Source organism: Triticum urartu, chromosome 3, assembly GCF_003073215.2.
Source record: "Triticum urartu cultivar G1812 chromosome 3, Tu2.1, whole genome shotgun sequence".
In the NCBI taxonomy this organism is placed as follows: Eukaryota; Viridiplantae; Streptophyta; class Magnoliopsida; order Poales; family Poaceae; genus Triticum; species Triticum urartu.
Window position 1 is genome coordinate 494250180 of NC_053024.1, and position 20694 is coordinate 494270873.

A 20694-nucleotide genomic window follows, 5' to 3' on the forward strand; every position below is an offset into this window, starting at 1 on the left:
ACAACGAGCAAGGCGACCGGACTAATAATGCTTTATCACTCTCACTTAGCCATAGAATTCTATAATTTTAAATTTCAGCGAAGCCCCTGGTATTCGGAAGGCCGAATTCGGGGCGCGATACACGCCTGTAAGCCGGACGGAGCCGGCCCCTCACCCTAAGCGGCATAAGTCTTTAGGGACTCGAAAAACCTCGCCGAACAGCGACCAGTCTCTCGCCTTATCATGACAGTCAGTTTTAGCTTTCTCTACGGAGGTGCTCGGCCCGGCAGAACCGGGGCACAATCGCCGTAGTTCTCCTAGTGCTACCTTAGCCGATAGAGCGGAACATAAGGTACCAAAACATAGGAGCCGGGCAAACTCAACATTTGACCAAAGACATGATTCGGAGCTGATGCATATAATGCTATAAGTTCGGGGTGCCGCACTTGTGAAAGTGTTCGGACTTTTCACACCATATTGTGGGTACGTAATCCCCTGGTGCATCGGCCGTACCAGAGTGTACGGTTGCAAGGCGTCGTTAATGAACACATAGATATATATATATATATATATAACAAAAACGCAATAATAGTCGTAATGTCACGCATTGTATATTGAAAAATTGCATTAAAGTAGAGTGATACAGATAGTGCAATAAGCAAAAGAGTAGGACTATGTCCCTTCCAAGGGCGACCTGAGGAATGATATGAAATCTGTAATCCACCTGGGAATTCCGTAGTTTTCTGCCTCCTTGGTTGTTGTATCATGTGTTCGGCAGTGGAGCGGCCGGACAGTGTTTCCAGAGATTAAAGTCCTGAAAGAAGAAGAAAAAATAACCAAACGGGAAGCCCCTAGTGCGGTTCGGGCCACGTTTTCGGGCGTGCCACAGTTGTGCCCCCCTTCCCCACCTGTGCCCATGGTATTTTTAATGCGTAATTATGTACGCGCGACACGAATATCGCCGTTGGGCTGGGCTTGGGGTGGCCGCCGTATTGCTACGCGAGCTTAGATCGCGCCAGGCGGTCTGTTTGCCGATTGCCCTGAGCGCTCTTGAAGGTGTCCGAGCTTTGAAACGCCGAACTGGTAGATTGCCTTGAGAGGCTGCTTTGCACTTCTGCTGCAAGAGCCGCGGTGTGCTCCTCTGTTCGGAGAGAGCGCTCTGTGTTTCCATTGACTGTAATAACTCCACGAGGTCCTGGCATCTTGAGCTTGAGGTATCCATAATGTGGTACCGCATTGAATCTAGAAAATGCAGTTCGTCCGAGCAGCGCGTGATAACCACTGCGGAACGGGACTATGTCGAAGATTAACTCTTCGCTTCGGAAGTTATCCGGAGATCCGAAGACCACTTCCAGTGTAATTGAGCCTGTGCAGTGGGCCTCTACGCCTGGAATGACGCCCTTAAAGGTCGTTTTTGTGGCTTTGATCCTTGAGGGGTCTATGCCCATTTTGCGCACCGTGTCCTGATAAAGCAGGTTCAGGCTGCTGCCGCCGTCCATAAGGACTCGAGTTATGTGAAATCCGTCGATGATTGGGTCTAGGACCAGTGCGGCGAATCCGCCGTGACGGATACTAGTTGGGTGGTCCCTGCGATCGAAGGTGATCGGACAGGAGGACCAAGGGTTGAACTTTGGGGCGACTAGATCCAACGCATATACGTCCCTGAGTGCACGCTTCCGCTCCCTCTTGGGGATATGGGTTGCGTATATCATGTTCACCGTCCGTACTTGCGGGGGAAACCTCTTCTGTCCTCCAGTGTGCGGCTGCCGGGGTTCTTCCTCGTCATCGCTATGCGGCCCCTTGTCCTTGTTTTCGGTGATTAACTTGCCGGCTTGCTTGAACACCCAACAATCCCTATTGGTGTGATTGGCTGGCTTGTCTGGGGTGCCGTGTATTTGACACGAGCGATCGAGTATACGGTCCAAGCTGGACGGACCCGGTGTACTTTGTTTGAATGGCTTTTTCCGCTGACCGGGTTTAGAGCCTTTGAATCCGGCATTGACTGTCGTATCCTCAGTACTTTCGCCGTTAATGCGGCGCTTATGCTTGTTGCGACATGACCTGCTGTTGCCGTCCTTGGTATCTGAGGTACCATGGTTCTTTGATATGTTGTTACTGCAAGCCAACCAGCTGTCTTCTCCCACACAAAAGCGCGTCATGAGCGTCGTGAGGGCTGCCATAGATTTAGGCTTTTCCTGACCAAGGTGCCGGGCTAGCCACTCGTCTTGGATATTGTGCTTGAAAGCCGCTAAGGCCTCCGCATCCGGACAGTCGACGATTAGATTTTTCTTTGTAAGGAACCGAGTCCGGAATTGCCTGGCCGACTCTTCTGGCTGCTGAATTATATGGCTCAAGTCATCGGCGTCTGGTGGTCGCACATAAGTGCCCTGAAAGTTGTCGAGGAATGCGGCTTCTAGATCTTCCCAATAGCTAATGGAGTCCGCTGGCAAGCTATTAAGCCAATGCCGCGCTGGTCCTTTGAGTTTTAGTGGGAGGTATTTGATGGCATGTAAGTCATCACCGCAGGCCTTGTGGATGTGGAGGAGGAAGTCCTCAATCCATACTGCGGGATCTGTTGTGCCGTCGTATGATTCAATGTTTACAGGTTTGAAACCTTCTGGGAATTGATGTTCCATTACTTCGTCTGTGAAGCATAAGGGGTGTGCGGCGCCTCTGTATTGGGCTATATCGCGACGCAACTCGTATGGGTCCTGCCCGCTGTGTTTGGCCCGGCCGGATTTGCTTTTACTATATCCGGGGTGACGTTTACTGTCTCGTAGAGTGGTGCGCCCTCATGATCCGTAGATCGACCTTGAATGCTTTGCTTTGTCCTCCAATATGTCTCACAGGTCTGGCGTATCTCCCCATGCCTTTTTATTTGGATGGCGTTGGGGTGGAGGCTGAGATTTTGGCTGGAATGCCTCTCTATCGTGGCCATGAGGTGGCCGATCAGCCGTATCATACGCTTCTTCCTCCAGTCAGGGTAGCAACCTGCGCCTTCGGTAACTCTTGGAGGGACGCTCGAGTTTATATTCCTCGGCTGCGAGGACTTCAGTCCATTTGTCAGCTAGCAGATCTTGATCAGCTTGAAGCTGCTGCTGCTGCTTTTTCTTCAGGCTATTTGTCGTGGCCATAAGCCTGCTCTTGAAGCGCTCTTGTTCGACGGGATCCTCTGGTACGGCGAATTCATCGTCGCCGAGGCTTGCCTCGTCTTCGGAGGGGGGCATGTAATTGTCATCCTCCTCCTCTCCGCCAGCCGCTCTCTCAGGAGAGCTGGCTCCTTCATCCTCCTGATCTAACTCTTGCTGGAGGGGATTTTTGTTGTCTTCGGCGCTATCCGGAGTGTTATTATCTCCTGTGCCGGTATCACCGCTTTTGCTTTGGCGGGACTTAGAGCGGCGCCGCTGACGTCGGCGCTTGGGTTGCTTTTTGGAGGGGTCATCCTCCGCTATCTCGTCGCCGTTGCCTTCATTGGGTGTATCCACCATGTATATGTCAAACGATGAGGTGGCTTTCCAGTGCCCTATAGGTGCTGGTTCATGTTCGTCTCCTACATCGTCGTCCATACCGTCGATGTCTTCGGAGTCGAAGTCGAGCATGTCGGTTAAATCATCGATAGTGGCTACAAAGTGGGTGGTGGGTGGGCGTCGAATTTCTTCATCGTCCGCATCCCAGTCCTGTTGGCCATAATCCGGCCAGGGCTCTCCTGACAAAGAGAGAGACCTTAGTGAATTCAGAATGTCACCGAAGGGCGAGTGCTGAAAGATATCCGCAGCGGTGAATTCCATGATCGGTGCCCAATCGGATTCGATTGGCAGGGGCGCGGATGGTTCGGGGTCCGGAGGAGAGTCCGGCACCCTGGAGTCACGGGCTGTGCAGAGAATTATGCTGGTGTTTGGCTCGATCGCCGTTGAGACTGCAGCCCCTGAGGTGGTGTCTAGCCACCCGTCCTCGATTGGCGCAGCTGGCTCCGAGCTAAGGGTCGGAGCTAATGTGGGCGCGGCCTCTGGGGTACCGTCCGATGGCAGAGCTAGGTCATACCAATCGCGACAATGCGGCGCGCCCGGCTGTGGCTCGAATCCATCGAAGATCAAGTCCCCACGGATGTTGGCTGTGTAATTCAAACTTCCAAATCTGACCTGATGGCCAGGGGCGTAGCTTTCAATCTGCTCCAGATGGCCAAGCGAATTAGCCCGCAGTGCAAAGCTGCCGAATACGAAGATCTGTCCGGGGAGAAAAGTCTCACCCTGGACCGCATCGCCATCGATGATAGTAGGAGCCATCAAGCCTAACGGCGACGACACAGAGGAACTCTCAATGAAAGCACCAATGTCGGTGTAAAAACTAGCGGATCTCGGGTAGGGGGTCCCGAACTGTGCGTCTAGGCCGGATGGTAACAGGAGGCAAGGAACACGAAGTTTTACCCAGGTTCGGGCCCTCTTGATGGAGGTAAAACCCTACGTCCTGCTCGATTAATATTGATGATATGGGTGTTACAAGAGTAGATCTACCACGAGATCAGAGAGGCTAAACCCTAGAAGCTAGCCTATGGTATGATTGTATGTTGTGATTGTCATCCTACGGACTAAAACCCTTCGGTTTATATAGACACTGGAGAGGGTTAGGGTTACACAAGGTCGGTTACAAAGGAGGAGATATCCATATACGTATTGCCTAGCTTGCCTTCCACGCCAAGTAGAGTCCCATCCGGACACGAGACGAAGTCTTCAATCTTGTATCTTCATAGTCTGACAGTCCGGCCAATGGAGATAGTCCGGTTGTCCGGAGACCCCCTAATCCAGGACTCCCATAGTCCCCAATTAAATCTTTGTTTTGCAATATGAATCTTGATAATTATGGGACTGAATATGATCCACCTTTACCTAGATGGCGTTCCAAGAATTCGGAGTCTTTAGATCTTGATGCTAAAATTGTTAAAAGTGGGATTGAAGAAGTCTAAACTTTAAATATTAATGAACCCACCATTTTGGATTTCAAGGAATTTAATTATGATAATTGCTCTTTGATAGATTGTATTTCCTTGTTGCAATCCATGCTAAATTCTCCTCATGCTTATAGTCAAAATAAAGCTTTCACTAAACATATCGTTGATGCTTTGATGCAATCTTATGAAGAAAATCTTGAGTTGGAAGTTTCTATCCCTAGAAAACTTTATGATGAGTGGGAACCTACTATTAAAATTAAAATTAAAGATCATGAATGCTATGCTTTGTGTGATTTGGGTGCTAGTGTTTCCACAATTCCAAAGACTTTGTGTGATTTGCTAGGTTTTCGTGATTTTGATGATTGCTCTTTAAACTTGCACCTTGCGAATTCCACTATTAAGAAACCTATGGGAAGAATTAATGATGTTCTTATTGTTGCAAATAGGAATTATGTGCCCGTAGATTTTATTGCTCTTGATATCGATTGCAATCCTTCATGTCCTATTATTCTTGGTAGACCTTTCCTTAGAACGATCGGTGCAATTATTGATATGAAGGAAGGAAATATTAGATTGCAAATTATGTTAAGTAAAGGCATGGAACACTTTCCTAGAAAGAAAATTAAATTACCTTATGAATCTATTATGAGAGCCACTTATGGATTGCCTACCAAAGATGGCAACACCTAGATCTATCCTTGCTTTTTATGCCTAGCTAGGGGCGTTAAACGATAGCGCTTGTTGGGAGGCAACCCAATTTTATTTTTATTCCTTGCTTTTTGCTCCTGTTTAGTAATAAATAAATAATTTATCTAGCCTCTGTTTTGGTTGTATTTCTTGTGTTTAATTAGTGTTTGTTCCAAATAGAACCGTAGGGAAGACTTGGGGGAAGTCTTTTTAATCTTGCTGTAAAAAACAGAAACTTTAGCGGTCACGAGAATTGCTGCCATTTTTATTTGGAAATTTCTATTTAGCTAATTATTTTTTCAGATGATTAATAGATAAATTACTCACGTCCAGCAATTTATCTTAGAATTTTTGGGGTTCCAGATCTTGCGTTAGCTACAGATTACTACAGACTGTTCTGTTTTTGAAAGATTCTGTTTTTCGTGTGTTGTTTGCTTATTTTGATGAATCTATGGGTAGTAAAATAGTTCATAAACCATAGAGAAGTTGGAATACAGTAGGTTTAACACCAATATAAATAAATAATGAGTTCATTACATTACCTTGGAGTGGTGTTTTGTTTTGTTTCACTAACGGAACTCACGAGATTTTCTAATTTAAGTTTTGTGTTGTGAAGTTTTCAAGTTTTGGGTAAAGATTTGATGGATCATGGAACAAGGAGTGGCAAGAGCCTAAGATTGGGGATGCCCATGGCACCCCAAGATAATCTAAGGACACCTAAAAGCCAAAGCTTGGGGATGCCCAAGAAGGCATCCCCTCTTTCGTCTACTTCCATCGGTAACTTTACTTGGAGCTATATTTTTATTCACCACATGATATGTGTTTTGCTTGGAGCGTCTTGTATAATTTGAGTCTTTTCTTTTTAGTTTAACACAATCATCCTTGTTGTACACACCTTTTGAGAGAGATACACATGATTCATAAATTATTAGCATACTCTATGTGCTTCACTTATATCTTTTGAGTTATATAGTTTTTGCTCTAGTGCTTCACTTATATCTTTTAGAGCACGTCGGTGGATATGTTTTATAGAAACTATTTTTCTCTCATGCTTCACTTAGATTATTTTGAGAGTCCTACAAAACAGCATGGTAACTTGCTTTAATTATGTTAGGCATTCAAGATTAATAAAAATTTCTCTTATGAGTGTGTTGTATACTATGAGAAGTTTGATACTTGATAATTGTTTTGAGATATGGAGATGGTAATATTAGAGTCATGCTAGTTGAGTAGTTGTGAATTTGAGAAATACTTGTGTTAAAGTTTGTGATTCCCGTAGCATGCACGTATGGTGTACCGTTATGTGATGAAGTCGGAGCATGATTTATTTATTGATTGTCTTCCTTATGAGTGGCGGTCGGGGACGAGCGATGGTCTTTTCCTACCAATCTATCCCCCTAGGAGCATGCGCGTAATACTTTGCTTTGATAACTTGTAGATTTTTGCAATAAGTATATGAGTTCTTTATGACTAAGGTTGAGTCCATGGATCATACGCACTTTTCTTCCTTCCACCATTGCTAGCCTCTGTAATACCGTGCACCTTTCGCCGGTATCATACACCCACCATATACCTTCCTCAAAACAGCCACGATACCTACCTATCATGGCATTTCCATACATATTCTGAGATATATTGTCGTGCAACTTTCCATCGTTCCATTTACTATGACACGCTCCATCATTGTCATATTGCTTTGCATGATCATGTAGTTGGCATTGTATTTGTGGCAAAGCCACCGTTCATAATTCTTTCATACATGTCACTCTTGATTCACTGCATATCCCGGTACACCTCCGGAGGCATTCACATAGAGTCCTATTTTGTTCTAAGTATTGAGTTGTAATTGTTGAGTTGTAAGTAAATAAAAGTGTGATGATCATCATTTTTAGAGCATTGTCCCAAGTGAGGAAAGGATGATGGAGACTATGATTCCCCCACAAGTCGGGATGAGACTCCAGACAAAAAAAGAGGCCATAAAAAAGAGAATGCCCAAATAAAAAATTAGAGAAAAAGAGAGAAGGGACAATGCTACTATCCTTTTACCACACTTGTGCTTCAAAGTAGCACCATGATCTTCATGATAGAGAGTCTCCTATGTTATCACTTTCATATACTAGTGGGAATTTTTCATTATAGAACTTGGCTTGTATATTCCAATGATGGGCTTCCTCAAAATGCCCTAGGTCTTCGTGAGCAAGCGAGTTGGATGCACACCCACTTAGTTCCTTTTGTTGAGCTTTCATATACTTATAGCTCTAGTGCATCCGTTGCATGGCAATCCCTACTCACTCACATTGATATCTATTGATGGGCATCTCCATAGCCCGTTGATACGCCTAGTTGATGTGAGACTATCTTCCCCCTTTTTTGTCTCCTCCACAACCACCATTCTATTCCACCTATAGTGCTATGTCCATGGCTCACGCTCATGTATTGCGTGAAGATTGAAAAAGTTTGAGAACACCAAAAGTATGAAACAATTGCTTGGCTTGTCATTGGGGTTGTGCATGATTTAAAAACTTTGTGTGGTGAAGATAGATCATAGCCAGACTATATGACTTTGTAGGGATAACTTTCTTTGGCCATGTTATTTTGAAGAGACATAATTGCTTAGTTAGTATGCTTGAAGTATTATTATTTCTATGTCAATATTGAACTTTTGTCTTGAATCTTTCGGATCTGAATATTCATACCAAAATTAAGAAGAATTACATTGAAATTATGCCAAGTAGCATTCCACATTAAAAATTCTATTTTTATCATTTACCTACTCGAGGACGAGCAGGAATTAAGCTTGGAGATGCTTGATACGTCTCCAACGTATCTATAATTTTTTATTGTTCCATGGTATATTATATCCTGTTTTGGACATTATTGAGCTTTATTATACACTTTTATATTATTTTTGGGACTGGCCTATTAACTGGAGGCCCAGCCCAGAATTTCTGTTTTTGCCTATTTTAGGGTTTCGCGGAAAAAGAATATCAAACGGAGTCCAAACGGAATGAAACCTTCGGGAACGTGATTTTCGGAACGAACATGATCCAGAGGGCTTGGACCCTATGTCAAGAAATAAACCAGGAGGCCATGAGGTAGGGGGCGCGCCTACCCCCCCCCCCAGGCGCGCCCTCCACCCTCGTGGGCCCCCTGTTGCTCCACCGACGTACTCCTTCCACCTATATATACCTACGTACCCCCAAACTACCAGATACTGAGCCAAAACCCTAATTCCACCACCGTAACTTCCTGTATCCACGAGATCCCATCTTGGGGCCTGTTCCGGAGCTCCGCCGGAGGGGGCATCGATCATGGAGGTCTTCTACATCAACACCATAGCCTCTCTGATGAAGTGTGAGTAGTTTACTTCAGACCTACGGGTCCATAGTTATTAGCTAAATGGCTTCTTCTCTCTTTTTGGATCTCAATACAAAGTTCTCCACCTCTCTTGTGGAGATCTATTCGATGTAATCTTCTTTTGCGGTGTGTTTGTTGAGACTGATGAATTGTGGGTTTATGATCAAGTTTATCTATGAACAATATTTGAATCTTCTCTAAATTCTTTTATGTATGATTGGTTATCTTTGCAACTCTCTTTGAATTATCAGTTTGGTTTGGCCTACTAGATTGATCTTTCTTGCAATGGGAGAAGTGCTTAGCTTTGGGTTCAATCTTGCGGTGTCCTTTCCCAGTGACAGCAGGGGCAGCAAGGCATGTATTGTATTGTTGCCATCGAGGATAACAAGATGGGGTTTTCATCATATTGCATGAGTTTATCCCTCTAAATCATGTCATCTTGCTTAAAGCGTTACTCTGTTCTCTTGAACTTAATACTCTAGATGCATGCTGGATAGCGGTCGATGTTCCAGTAATAGTAGTAGATGCAGGCAGGAGTCGGTCTACTTGTCTCGGACGTGATGCCTATATACATGATCATACCTAGATATTCTCATAACTATGCTCAATTCTGTCAATTTCTCAACAGTAATTTGTTCACCCACCGTAAATACTTATGCTCTTGAGAGAAGCCACTAGTGAAACCTATGGCCCCCGGGTCTATTTTCCATCATATTAATCTTCCAATACTTAGTTATTTTCATTGCCTTTTATTTTACTTTGCATCTTTACCATAAAATACCAAAAATATTATTTTATCATATCTATCAGATCTCACTCTCGTAAGTGACCATGTAGGGATTGACAACCCCTTAGCGCGTTGGTTGCGAGGATTTATTTGTTTGTGTAGGTGCGAGGGACTCGTGCGTGGCCTCCTACTGGATTGATACCTTGGTTCTCAAAAACTGAGGTAAATACTTACGCTACTTTGCTGCACCACCCTTTCCTCTTCAAGGGAAAACCAATGCAAGTGCTCAAGAGGTAGCACCTTTCACTAAGCTCGGGGACTATCTCCCTGACTTGGATGGATGGCGCAACATGTTGGAGTGATTGTTGATGGTAGCTGCAACTACGTCAGTAATTCCCTGGAGAGGGAGGGATGATGTAGCACAATGACGGTTGGTATTTCCCTCAATTATGAAACCAAGGTATAGAACCAGTAGGAGAACCAAGCAACACAACGTAAATAGCACCTGCACATAAACAACAACACCTCGCAACCTGACGTGTTAAAGGGGTTGTCAATCCCTTCCAGGGTACGGCGCCAGAAATTGCATGTTGACGGGAGAAAGTTGTAATAGATTGAAATAATAGATCACAAATAAAATAAAGTGCAGCAAAGTATTTTTGGATTTTTGGTTTAATAGAACTGAATAAAAATGCAAAGGAAAAGTAGATCGCAAGGCAAATATATGAGAAAGAAGACCCGGGGACCGTAGGTTTCACTAGTAGCTTCTCTCGAGAAAAATAGCAAACGGTGGATAAACAAATTACTGTTGGCAATTGATAGAACTTCAAATAATTATGACGATATCCAGGCAATGATCATTACATAGGCATCACGTCCAAGATTAGTAGACCAACTCATGCCTGCATCTACTACTATTACTCCACACATCGACCGCTATCCAGCCTACATCTAGTGTATTAAGTTCATGGAAAAACGGAGTAATGCAATAAGAACAATGAAATAATGTAGACAAGATCCGTTTATCTATATGGCGGTAGATATAGATCTTATCTTTTTATCCCTAGTAGCAACGATACATACGTGTCGGTTCCCTTTCTGTCACTGGGATCAAGCACCGTAAGATCGAACCCACTACCGGGCACCTCTTCCCATTGCAAGATGAATAGATCAAGTTGGCCAAACAAAACGCAAATATCAGAGAATAAATATGAGGCTATAAGAGATCATGCATAGAAGAGATCAAAGAAACTCAAATACGTTCATGGATATAAAAAGATAGATCTGATCATAAACTCGAAGTTCATCGATCCCAACAAACACACCGCAAAAGAGTTACATCGTCATATGGATCTCTAAGAGACCATTGTATTGAGAATCAAGAGAGAGAGGGATGAAGCCATCTAGCTACTAACTACGGAACCAAAGGTCGACAAAGAACTACTCACGCATCATCGGAGAGGCACCAATGGAAGTGGTGAACCCCTCCGTCATGGTGTCTAGATTGGATCTGGTGGTTCTGGACTCTGCGGCGTTGGATGAATATTTCGTCGACTCCCCTAGGGTTCTGGGATTTTTGGGGTATTTATAGAGCAAAGAGGTGGTCCAAGGGGCACCCAAGGTGGGCACAACCCACCAGGGCGCGCCTGGGCCTCCTGGCGCGCCCTGGTGGGTTGTGCCCCCCCTCGGGGAACCCCCTAGGTGCAACCAGGGCCCATTGCCTTCCTTCTGGCCCACAAAAAATCTCCGTAAAGTTTCGTGGCATTTGGACTCCGTTTGATATTGATTTTCTGCGATGTAAAAATCATGGAAAAAACAACAACTGGCACTTGGCACTATGTCGATAGGTTAGTACCAAAAATGATATAAAATGACTATAAAAATGATTATAAAACATCCAAGATTGATAATAAAATAGCATGGAACATTCAAAAATTATATATACGTTGGAGACGTATCAGCATCCCCAAGCTTAACTTGTACTCGTCCTCGAGTAGGTAAGTGATAAAAACAGAATTTTTGATGTGGGGTGATGTTCATCAAGTCATATCATATTCTTTTCTTTATAGCATGGACATTTGGACTTTTATGTGATTCAAAGCAATAGTCTAGTTTTAACATAATAATTTAGATACTCAAGCATACCAACAAGCAACAATGTCTTTCAAAATATCAATGCTAAAACAAGTTATCCCTAGCCCATCATGCTCAAACATTGATCCATTCATGAAACACACTCGAATATTAACTACACCCAATACTTCAGCACGATCATATTGCCTCCTAGTTGGTGCTTTTATGAGAGAAGATGGAGACTCAAATTTCAAAATAAAAATTGCATAAAGTAAAAGAAAGTCCCTTCGGAGAGGGAAGTAGGGATTTGTAGAGGTGCCAGAGCCCAAAGCGAAAAATTTGAGATAAAAACATTTTGGGAGGTGTATCCATCCCAACAACAAAAACGACTTAGAGTTCCCAATACTTTCCATGCATAGATATATCATAGGCGGTTCACAAACAGAAAATAAAGTTTATTCCTTTTTCCACCATAACTTTCACTTTCCATGGCTAACCGTATCCACGGGTGCCCTCCATACCAACACTTTCCAAGCAATTTATTATTTGACAACATAAAGTAAATTCATTTATTTTTGCATTTCGGGACTGGGCATCCCTAATAAGTTTGCCTTACTCTCATGCAATGACAAGTGAATAAACACTCATCTTGAGAATAACACATCTAGCATGGAAAATATTAGCCACCCCTCACCGCTCCGTGAGCGAAACAAAAACACAAAAGAGAAGTTTATTTTGAATATTAGAGATGGCACATGCAAATTTGCTTAGAATAGCAGAAGAATACCGCATATAGGTAGATATAGTGGACTCATGTGGCAAAATTGGTTTAAAGGATTTTGGATGCACAAGTAGAGATCATATTTAGTGCAAAATGAAGGCTAGCAAAAAGATTGGGAAGCGACCGACCAAGAAACGAATAATCTCATAAGCAAGCATTAAGCATAATTAACACCGAATAATGCACCACAAGTAGGATATAATTTTCATTGCATGATTATTGACTTTCGTGCATGCACAAGGAATGACAAACCTTAACACCAATATTCCTACTAAAGCATAATTACTCATCAAGATGACTCACATATCACATCATCATATCTCAAAACTATTACTAAGGAATCAAGTTTATTTTGTCCAATGATCTTCATGCCATTTTCTCTTACTTTATCCTTCTTGTATATCTATCACTTTGGGACTAATTTTCATGTGTTGCTTTTCATAAGCTCAAACAAATATAAGTGAAGATCATGAGCATAACAAATTTTCTTTCTATCAAAATAATTTAAGTGAAGCAAGGTATAATTTCTTCAAATTTTACTAACTCTCAAATAAATCTAAGTGAAGCAAGAAAGCATTTCTTCAAAAATAACAAAGCACACCGTGCTCAAAAAGATATAAGTGAAGCACTAGAGCAAGTCCTAGCTCATAAAAGATTTAAGTGAAGCATAGATAGCAATTCTAACAAGTCATGACATAATTTTGGCTCTCTCGAATAGGTGTGTCCAGCAAGGATTGGTGACTTAAAACACAAAATAAAACAAGCAAAGACACATATCATACAAGACGCTCCAAGCAAAACACATATCATGTGACGAATAAAAATATAGCCTTGAGTAAAATACCGATAGTTGTTGGAAGAAAGCGGGGATGCCACTCGGGGGCATCCCCAAGCTTAGTTGGTTGCTCATTCTTGGATAGTAGCTTGGGATGCTGGGGCATCCCCAAGCTTAGGCCCTTACATCCTTCCTTTATCGATCGTAAGATAACCCAAAACTTGAAAACTTCAATCACACAAAACTCAACAAAGCCTTCGTGAGATCCGCTAGTGTAAGAATAATAAATCACTACTGTAAGTGATGTATCAAACCAATTCATATTTTTTTTGTATTATATCTATTGTATTCTAACTTTTCTATGGCAAAAAATCACCAAAGAAAACCATAGAGCCATCAAAATAAGCACACAACACAAAGAAAACAGAATCTGTCAAAACAAAACAGTCTGTAGAAATCTGACTATTTCGAATACTTCAGTAACTCAAAAAACTCTGAAAAATTAGGACGACCTGAGTAATTTGTATATTGATCTACTACAATTGTAATGGGTATTTTATCGCTCTCTGGTAAAAATTGAAAATTAATTTCGTGAGCGTAGAAGTTTCTGTTTTTTCAGCAAGATCAAACAACTATTACCCAAGAAGATCCTAAAGGCTTTACTTGGCACAAAAACTAATTAAAACACAAAAAACACAATCATAACAGTAGCATAATTGTGTAAACACACAAGAGCAGATAGCAAAAAGCAAAAGTAAATTTTATTCATTGGGTTGCCTCCCAACAAGCACTATAGTTTTACGCCCTCAGCTAGGCATAAAACAAGGATCTAAGTTTTGTCTTCCGAAGTTTTGGCAACTTTTGTAAGGGTTTTCTCAAACCCGGAGGGCTCTTTACGCTTCCCCAAATTCTCCGGAAAAGAAACCATCTTAAGATCCAAAATATCCAATCACTTGTTGCAAATAGTAATTAGAGTATTCATGTGATTGATACTACCATTGAGGTGTTTGATGGGTTCATTATATTTCTGTATTTCAACCATATGTTTATGAAAATCACCAAGTTTGTCCAGCATTTGGGCTCCCTCGGGGGTAAAATTAAACCCCTTCTTTTGAGGTGGAATTCCCAAAATTCCCTCTTAGATTTCATAGGAAGCATTGGCATCAAGTTCGATAAAATTTCCTTTAGCGGCAAAATCAAGAAGTTGTCTATGATGCAAAGCCAACCCTATGTAAAAATTATGAAGAAAAACCTTGGCGCCCCCATTTAAGTTAGAAATACGATATGATTCCATAAGCATATACCAGGCATCTTTCAAAATTTCTCCTTGTCTTTTCTTGAAGTACAAGACTTCAAAATCTGGTGACAAAGGAAGAGTAGGGACGCTAGCCATTGAGACTAGAAAGCAAGAGAACAGCGAACGGAAAAAGAGAGGCGAACAACATGACAAAATTTTGTGAACTGGGGGAGAGGAAAACAAGAGGCAAATGGCGAATAATGTAAATTGCAAGGAGATGAGATTTGTGATTAGGAACCTGGTTATGTTGAAGATCCTCCCCGGCAACGGCGCCAGAAATTCTCCTTGATGGTAGCTGCAACTACGTCCGTAATTCCCTGGAGAGGGAGGGATGATGTAGCACAGGGACGGTAGGTATTTCCCTTAGGTATGAAACCAAGACATCGAACCAGTAGGAGAACCAAGCAACACAATGTAAACAACACCTGCACACAAACAACAACACCTCGCAACCCGATGTGTTAAAGGGGTTGTTAATCCCTTCCAGGGTACGGCACCAGAAATTGCGTGTTGACGGGAGAAAGCTGTAATAGATTGAAATCATAGATCGCAAATAAAATAAAGTGCAGCAAAGTATTTTTGGATTTTTGGTTTAATAGATCTGAATAAAAATGCAAAGGAAAAGTAGACCGCAAGGCAAATATATGAGAAAGAAGACCCGGGGCCGTAGGTTTCACTAGTGGCTTCTCTCGAGAAAAATAGCAAATGGTGGGTAAACAAATTAGTGTTGGGAAATTGATAGAACTTCAAATAATTATGACGATATCCAGGCAATGATCATTACATAGGCATCACGTCCAAGATTAGTAGACCGACTCCTGCCTGCATCTACTACTATTACTCCACACATCGACCGCTATCCAGCATGCATCTAGTGTATTAAGTTCATGGAAAAACGGAGTAATGCAATAAGAACAATGAAATGATGTAGACAAGATCCGTTTATCTATATGGCAGTATATATAGATATCATCTTTTTACCCCTAGTAGCAACGATACATGCGTGTCGGTTCCCTTTCTGTCGCTGGGATCAAGGACCGTAAGATCGAACCCACTACCGGGAACCTCTTCCCATTATAAGATAAATAGATCAAGTTGGCCAAACAAAACCCAAATATCAGAGAAGAAATACGAGGCTATAAGAGATCATGCATAAAAGAGATCAAAGAAACTCAAATACTTTCATGGATATAAAAAGATAGATCAGATCATAAACTCGAAGTTCATCGATAAACACACCGCAATAGAGTTACATCGTCATATGGATCTCCAAGAGACCATTGTATTGAGAATCAAGAGAGAGAGAGAGAGAGAGATGAATCCATCTAGCTACTAACTACGGAACCAAAGGTCGACAAAGAACTACTCACGCATCATCGGAGTGGCACTAATGGAAGTGGTGAACCCCTCCGTGATGGTGTCTAGATTGGATCTGGTGGTTCTGGACTCTGCAGCGGCTGGATGAATATTTTGTCGACTCCCCTAGGGTTTTGGGATTTTGGGGTATTTACAGAACAAAGAGGCGGTCCGGGGGGCACCCGAGGTGGGCACAATCCACCAGGGCGCGCCTGGGCCTCCTAGCGTGCCATGGTGGGTTGTGCCCCCTCGGGGCATCCCCTAGGTGCAACCAGGGCCCATTGCCTTCCTTCTGGCCTATAAAAAAATCTCCATAAAGTTTTGTGGCATTTGGACTCTGTTTGATATTGATTTTCTGCAATGTAAAAAACATGGAAAAAAAGCAACTAACACTTGGCACTATGTCAATAGGTTAGTACCAAAAAATGATATAAAATGACTATGAAATGATTATAAAACATCCAAGATTGATAATAAAACAGGATGGAACAATCAAAAATTATAGATACGTTGGAGACGTATCAATTGTCGATATATGCCAATGTGTCGGTTTAGTCCATACTTTCTGAATGACGAAACTTTGAGTTATGCACGATGGTACTTTATTTGTGATGTAATTAAACCGTCCTCCTCAACTTGCGAAGATCACTCTAGTTAATTAGGGCATTTTGGGTATGATGAACTTTGTTATTTATGCTTATGATATGTTGCTTCTATTTTTGCCAAGTCTGTCTCTTTCTGTTGCTCAACTATATATGCTGCATATCATCGACTCATGTGACGATGCAGGTGCATAGACCATCGATGAAGAAGAAGTGCTATGCTGGGAGTATACGACGAGTGGCTGGAGTGTCAGGCTCAGGTGTACCGGTTTCTGGTTTCAGAGCGACAGCCAGTAGTTAGTTTAGGTTCACGCTAGTGCGGGAGAGGGATACGAACCGACGACTCAAGAAGAATTCATTATGTATGATGAGACATGTCATGTAACTTGTATAGCTATATCATGATTATGACATGACAACATGATTTGTGTTGGATGATATTATGAGACTATTATGTGTATGATATGATGAGCATATTGCATTTTTATGATATGATTAGAATACTATATAAGACCTACAAAAACATCGCGAATACGCAGCAAAAAAGATATAGAAAAATATAGTAGTAGCGCTCTTTAGCGCTGGACAGGAAAACGCTACTACTAAAGCACTTAGCAGTAGCGTTGGTGTGGTAAGCGCTACTGCTAAGTAGGCATAGCAGTAGCGCGTGTCAACACGTGCTAGTGCTAAACATTAGTTGTAGCGCCTTATCAGTAGGGCGGTCACCCGCGCTACTGCTAGGTTTTTCCCTAGTAGTGTTACCCAATGCGTCCAACCTCTTCAACAAAGGATGCACCCCTTATGGCGTTACAATGGGACGAACGACGCGACTCGCTACAAACGGAAGGGGCCCGACAATCAGGCAGCAAGGGCAGCCATACTGGTCGATTGAAGAGGGTTGGAGCTATTTTTCGACAGATTCATCCGCTTGAAGGTATCATAGTACAAGATGTTAATGTTGCTTCTGTCATCCATCGGTACTTTCATGAGCTTGTATCCACCAACTTGCGGCGCCACTACCAAAGTGAGACAACCCAGATTCTCAACTCGAGGAGGAGGATCCTCTCTGCTCTAGGTAACCAGCAGCTTGGACTAGTTCAAGTACTCAGCGACGGCCGTCTCAACCATGTTGATGGCTCGCTTGTGGAGCTTGCGGTCACCCTTGCAAGTACTAGTCGCGAAGAAGTGGTATTGCCCGTTGTTCAACTGTTTAGGATTACTCTGAAACCTAGACGGATTGCCCTAGTGATGATTGCCTTGGCCAGATTGCTATTTATTGCCTCTGGTGGTCCCCTAAAAACCAGAGTTAGACGCACTGGATCCATAGAAGTCGGCGCCCGGGAAGTGCCCTTGTGAGCCGGCGCCTTAGAAGCCGGCTCCAGACTCGCCGGCTCTAGAATTTCCTGGTTGTCCACCATTGCCTTCACCATTATGATGCTGATAAGCCTGGTTTCTGAACTCCTGCATGATGAAACAATTTTCCTAGGAATGACTAGCCGGCTTGTCAGGGAAACTGTGTTTAGGACATGGGGCTTTAAGGGCTTCCTCATAGGTACGGGGTCGATTCCCATTGTAGGGTCTCCTAGAATTGTTATTCCGACGCTGGTTCTTGAAGATAGTATTGGTATTAGCGAAAAAATATGAATTTCCATCGACGTTCTTGTGCTTTTTGCTATGATTTACATTATGCCCCTGACCACCATTGTGGCCATTGTTCTACTGCCCCTTGCCAGGATTCTTCTTACCCTTGCCAGATTTCTCGTCGCCGAAGGTGGGATCCTTAGTGTTATCGGACTCGGCATACCGGGTTAAAATGTCCTTGAGATCCCCATGTCTCTCACCTTCCGCTTGAGACGACCAAGCTTCTAGACAAGCGGTTAGAAGTGGCAGTTCTTTTCAAAGATCAAGACGGCTTGGTCAGCGATGATGCTGTCAAAAGAGTGGATAATCTATGCGACCCTGGGAAACCAGTGATGGGCCGACTCATCATCTCGCTGGATGCAATGTTTCAAGTTGACAATTATCATTGGACGCTTGCAGGTTCCTTGAAAGTTTTTGATAAAACGCTCCTTCAACTCCTTACAAGTATTGATGGAATCAGGGGGTAGATTTTTCAACATGTACGCACTGGACCTTCCAACTATTTGGGGAACGTAGTATTTCAAAAAAATTCCTACGATCACACAAGATCTATCTAGGAGAAGCATAGAAAAGAGCGGGGAGAGTGTGTCCATGTAACCTCGTAGACCGAAAGTGGAAGCATTTAGTGACGTAGTTGACGTACCCGAACGTCTTCGCGATCCAACCGATCCAAGCACCGAACGTACGGCACCTCCGCGTTCAGCACACGTTCAGCTCGGTGACGTCCCTCGATCTCTTGATCTATTTGAGGACGAGGTAGAGTTCCGTCAGCACGACGGCGTGGTGACGGTGATGATGAAGTTACCCATGCAGGCCTTCGCCTAAGCACTAAGACGATATGACCGAGGTGTGTAACTGTGGCGGGGGGCCCCACACACGGATAAGAGAAGACTTGGTGTGTCTTTGGGGTGCCCCCCTCCCACGTATATAAAGGGGGGAGGAGAGGTGGCCGGCCCAAGGGAGGGCACGCCATGGGGGGAGTCCTACTTGGACCCCCGGTCCAAGTAGGATTCGGCCCCCCTTTTCCTATTCCCACTAGGAGAAGGAGGGAAGGAGGGGGAGGAGAGAAGGAAAGGCCCCCCCAACCCTAGTCCAATTCGTTTTGGGCTTTGGGGGCGCACGCCACCACCTGGACGCCACTTCCTCTCTCCACTAGGGCCCATGAAGGACTATTAACTCCCCGGGGGGTGAGGGAGTCCTGGACTAAGGGGTCCTCGGGCATCCGACCTGTTAACCACGGGCCGGACTGATGGGCTGTGAAGATACGAAGACCGAAGACTACACCCGTGTCCGGATGGGACCCTCCTTGGTGTGGAAGGCAAGCTTGGCGACCAAATATGTAGATTCCTTTCTTTGTATCCGACCTTGTGTAACCCTAGATCCTCCCGGTGCTTATATAAACCAAAGGACTTAGTCCGGAGGGCAGATTCATTATCATAGCCATACAAGCTAGACCTCTAGGGTTTAGCCATTATGATCTCGAGGTAGATCAAATCTTGTAATACTCATACTCATCAATATCAATCAAGCAGGACATAGGGTATTACCTCCATAGAGAGGGCCCGAACCTGGGTAAACATTGTGTCCCTTGTCTCCTGCTACCATCGACCTTAGATGCACAGTTCGGGACCCCCTACCTGAGATCCGCCGGTTTTGACACCGACATTGGTGCTTTCATTGAGAGTTCCACTGTGCCGTCGACAAAAAGATCGATGTCTCGCCTTGCTCTCAAGGATAATATTGCCACCAAAGGAACGCTGGCTCTAGGTCAAACCCTTCGGCTGGGCGGTTTTACCATGACCGTCCGTTCGGTCATTAAGCCGACGATGACCTCTCGGGTCATCGAAAACCCCCTTCGCATTGACTCCGAATACTCCAAGCAGATGGATCCGGCGGAGCATTCGTCCTTAAACGAGCTCCTAGATCGCATCACCGCCCTGGGGGTCGCCACAGACTCCGATCGAATTGGGCTTAAACCTGATCAGAGAGAAATCAAATCTCCGTCGATCACCCAACAGATAGCGGTAGTCGAGGAGCGAGTCAACAACTCTTCCTCCATATTAAGGTTCCTCCATATTAAGGACGGACTATGTCCGGATCTCCAGTCTCGAAGAGCCAGACACCTACTGTAACACCAACGATGCGGCTATATCTCCCACGTGCCGGAGCACGACTTAGAGGCATAACCGCATAGTAGGCATGTCGCAAGAGGGGTAATCTTTACACATCCCATGTACTGAATAAGAAAGGGATAAAGAGTTGGCTTACAACCGCCACTTCACACAATACATAAATATAGCACTACATCATCCAGAATACAATCAAGGTCCGACTACGGAACCAAAATAAATAAAGACAACCCCTAATGCAATAGATCCCCGATCGCCCCAATTGGGCTCCTCTACTGATCGTCCGGAAAAGACACATAGTAACGTCTTGAATCCTCGCCGAACTCCCACTTGAGTTCGGTAGCG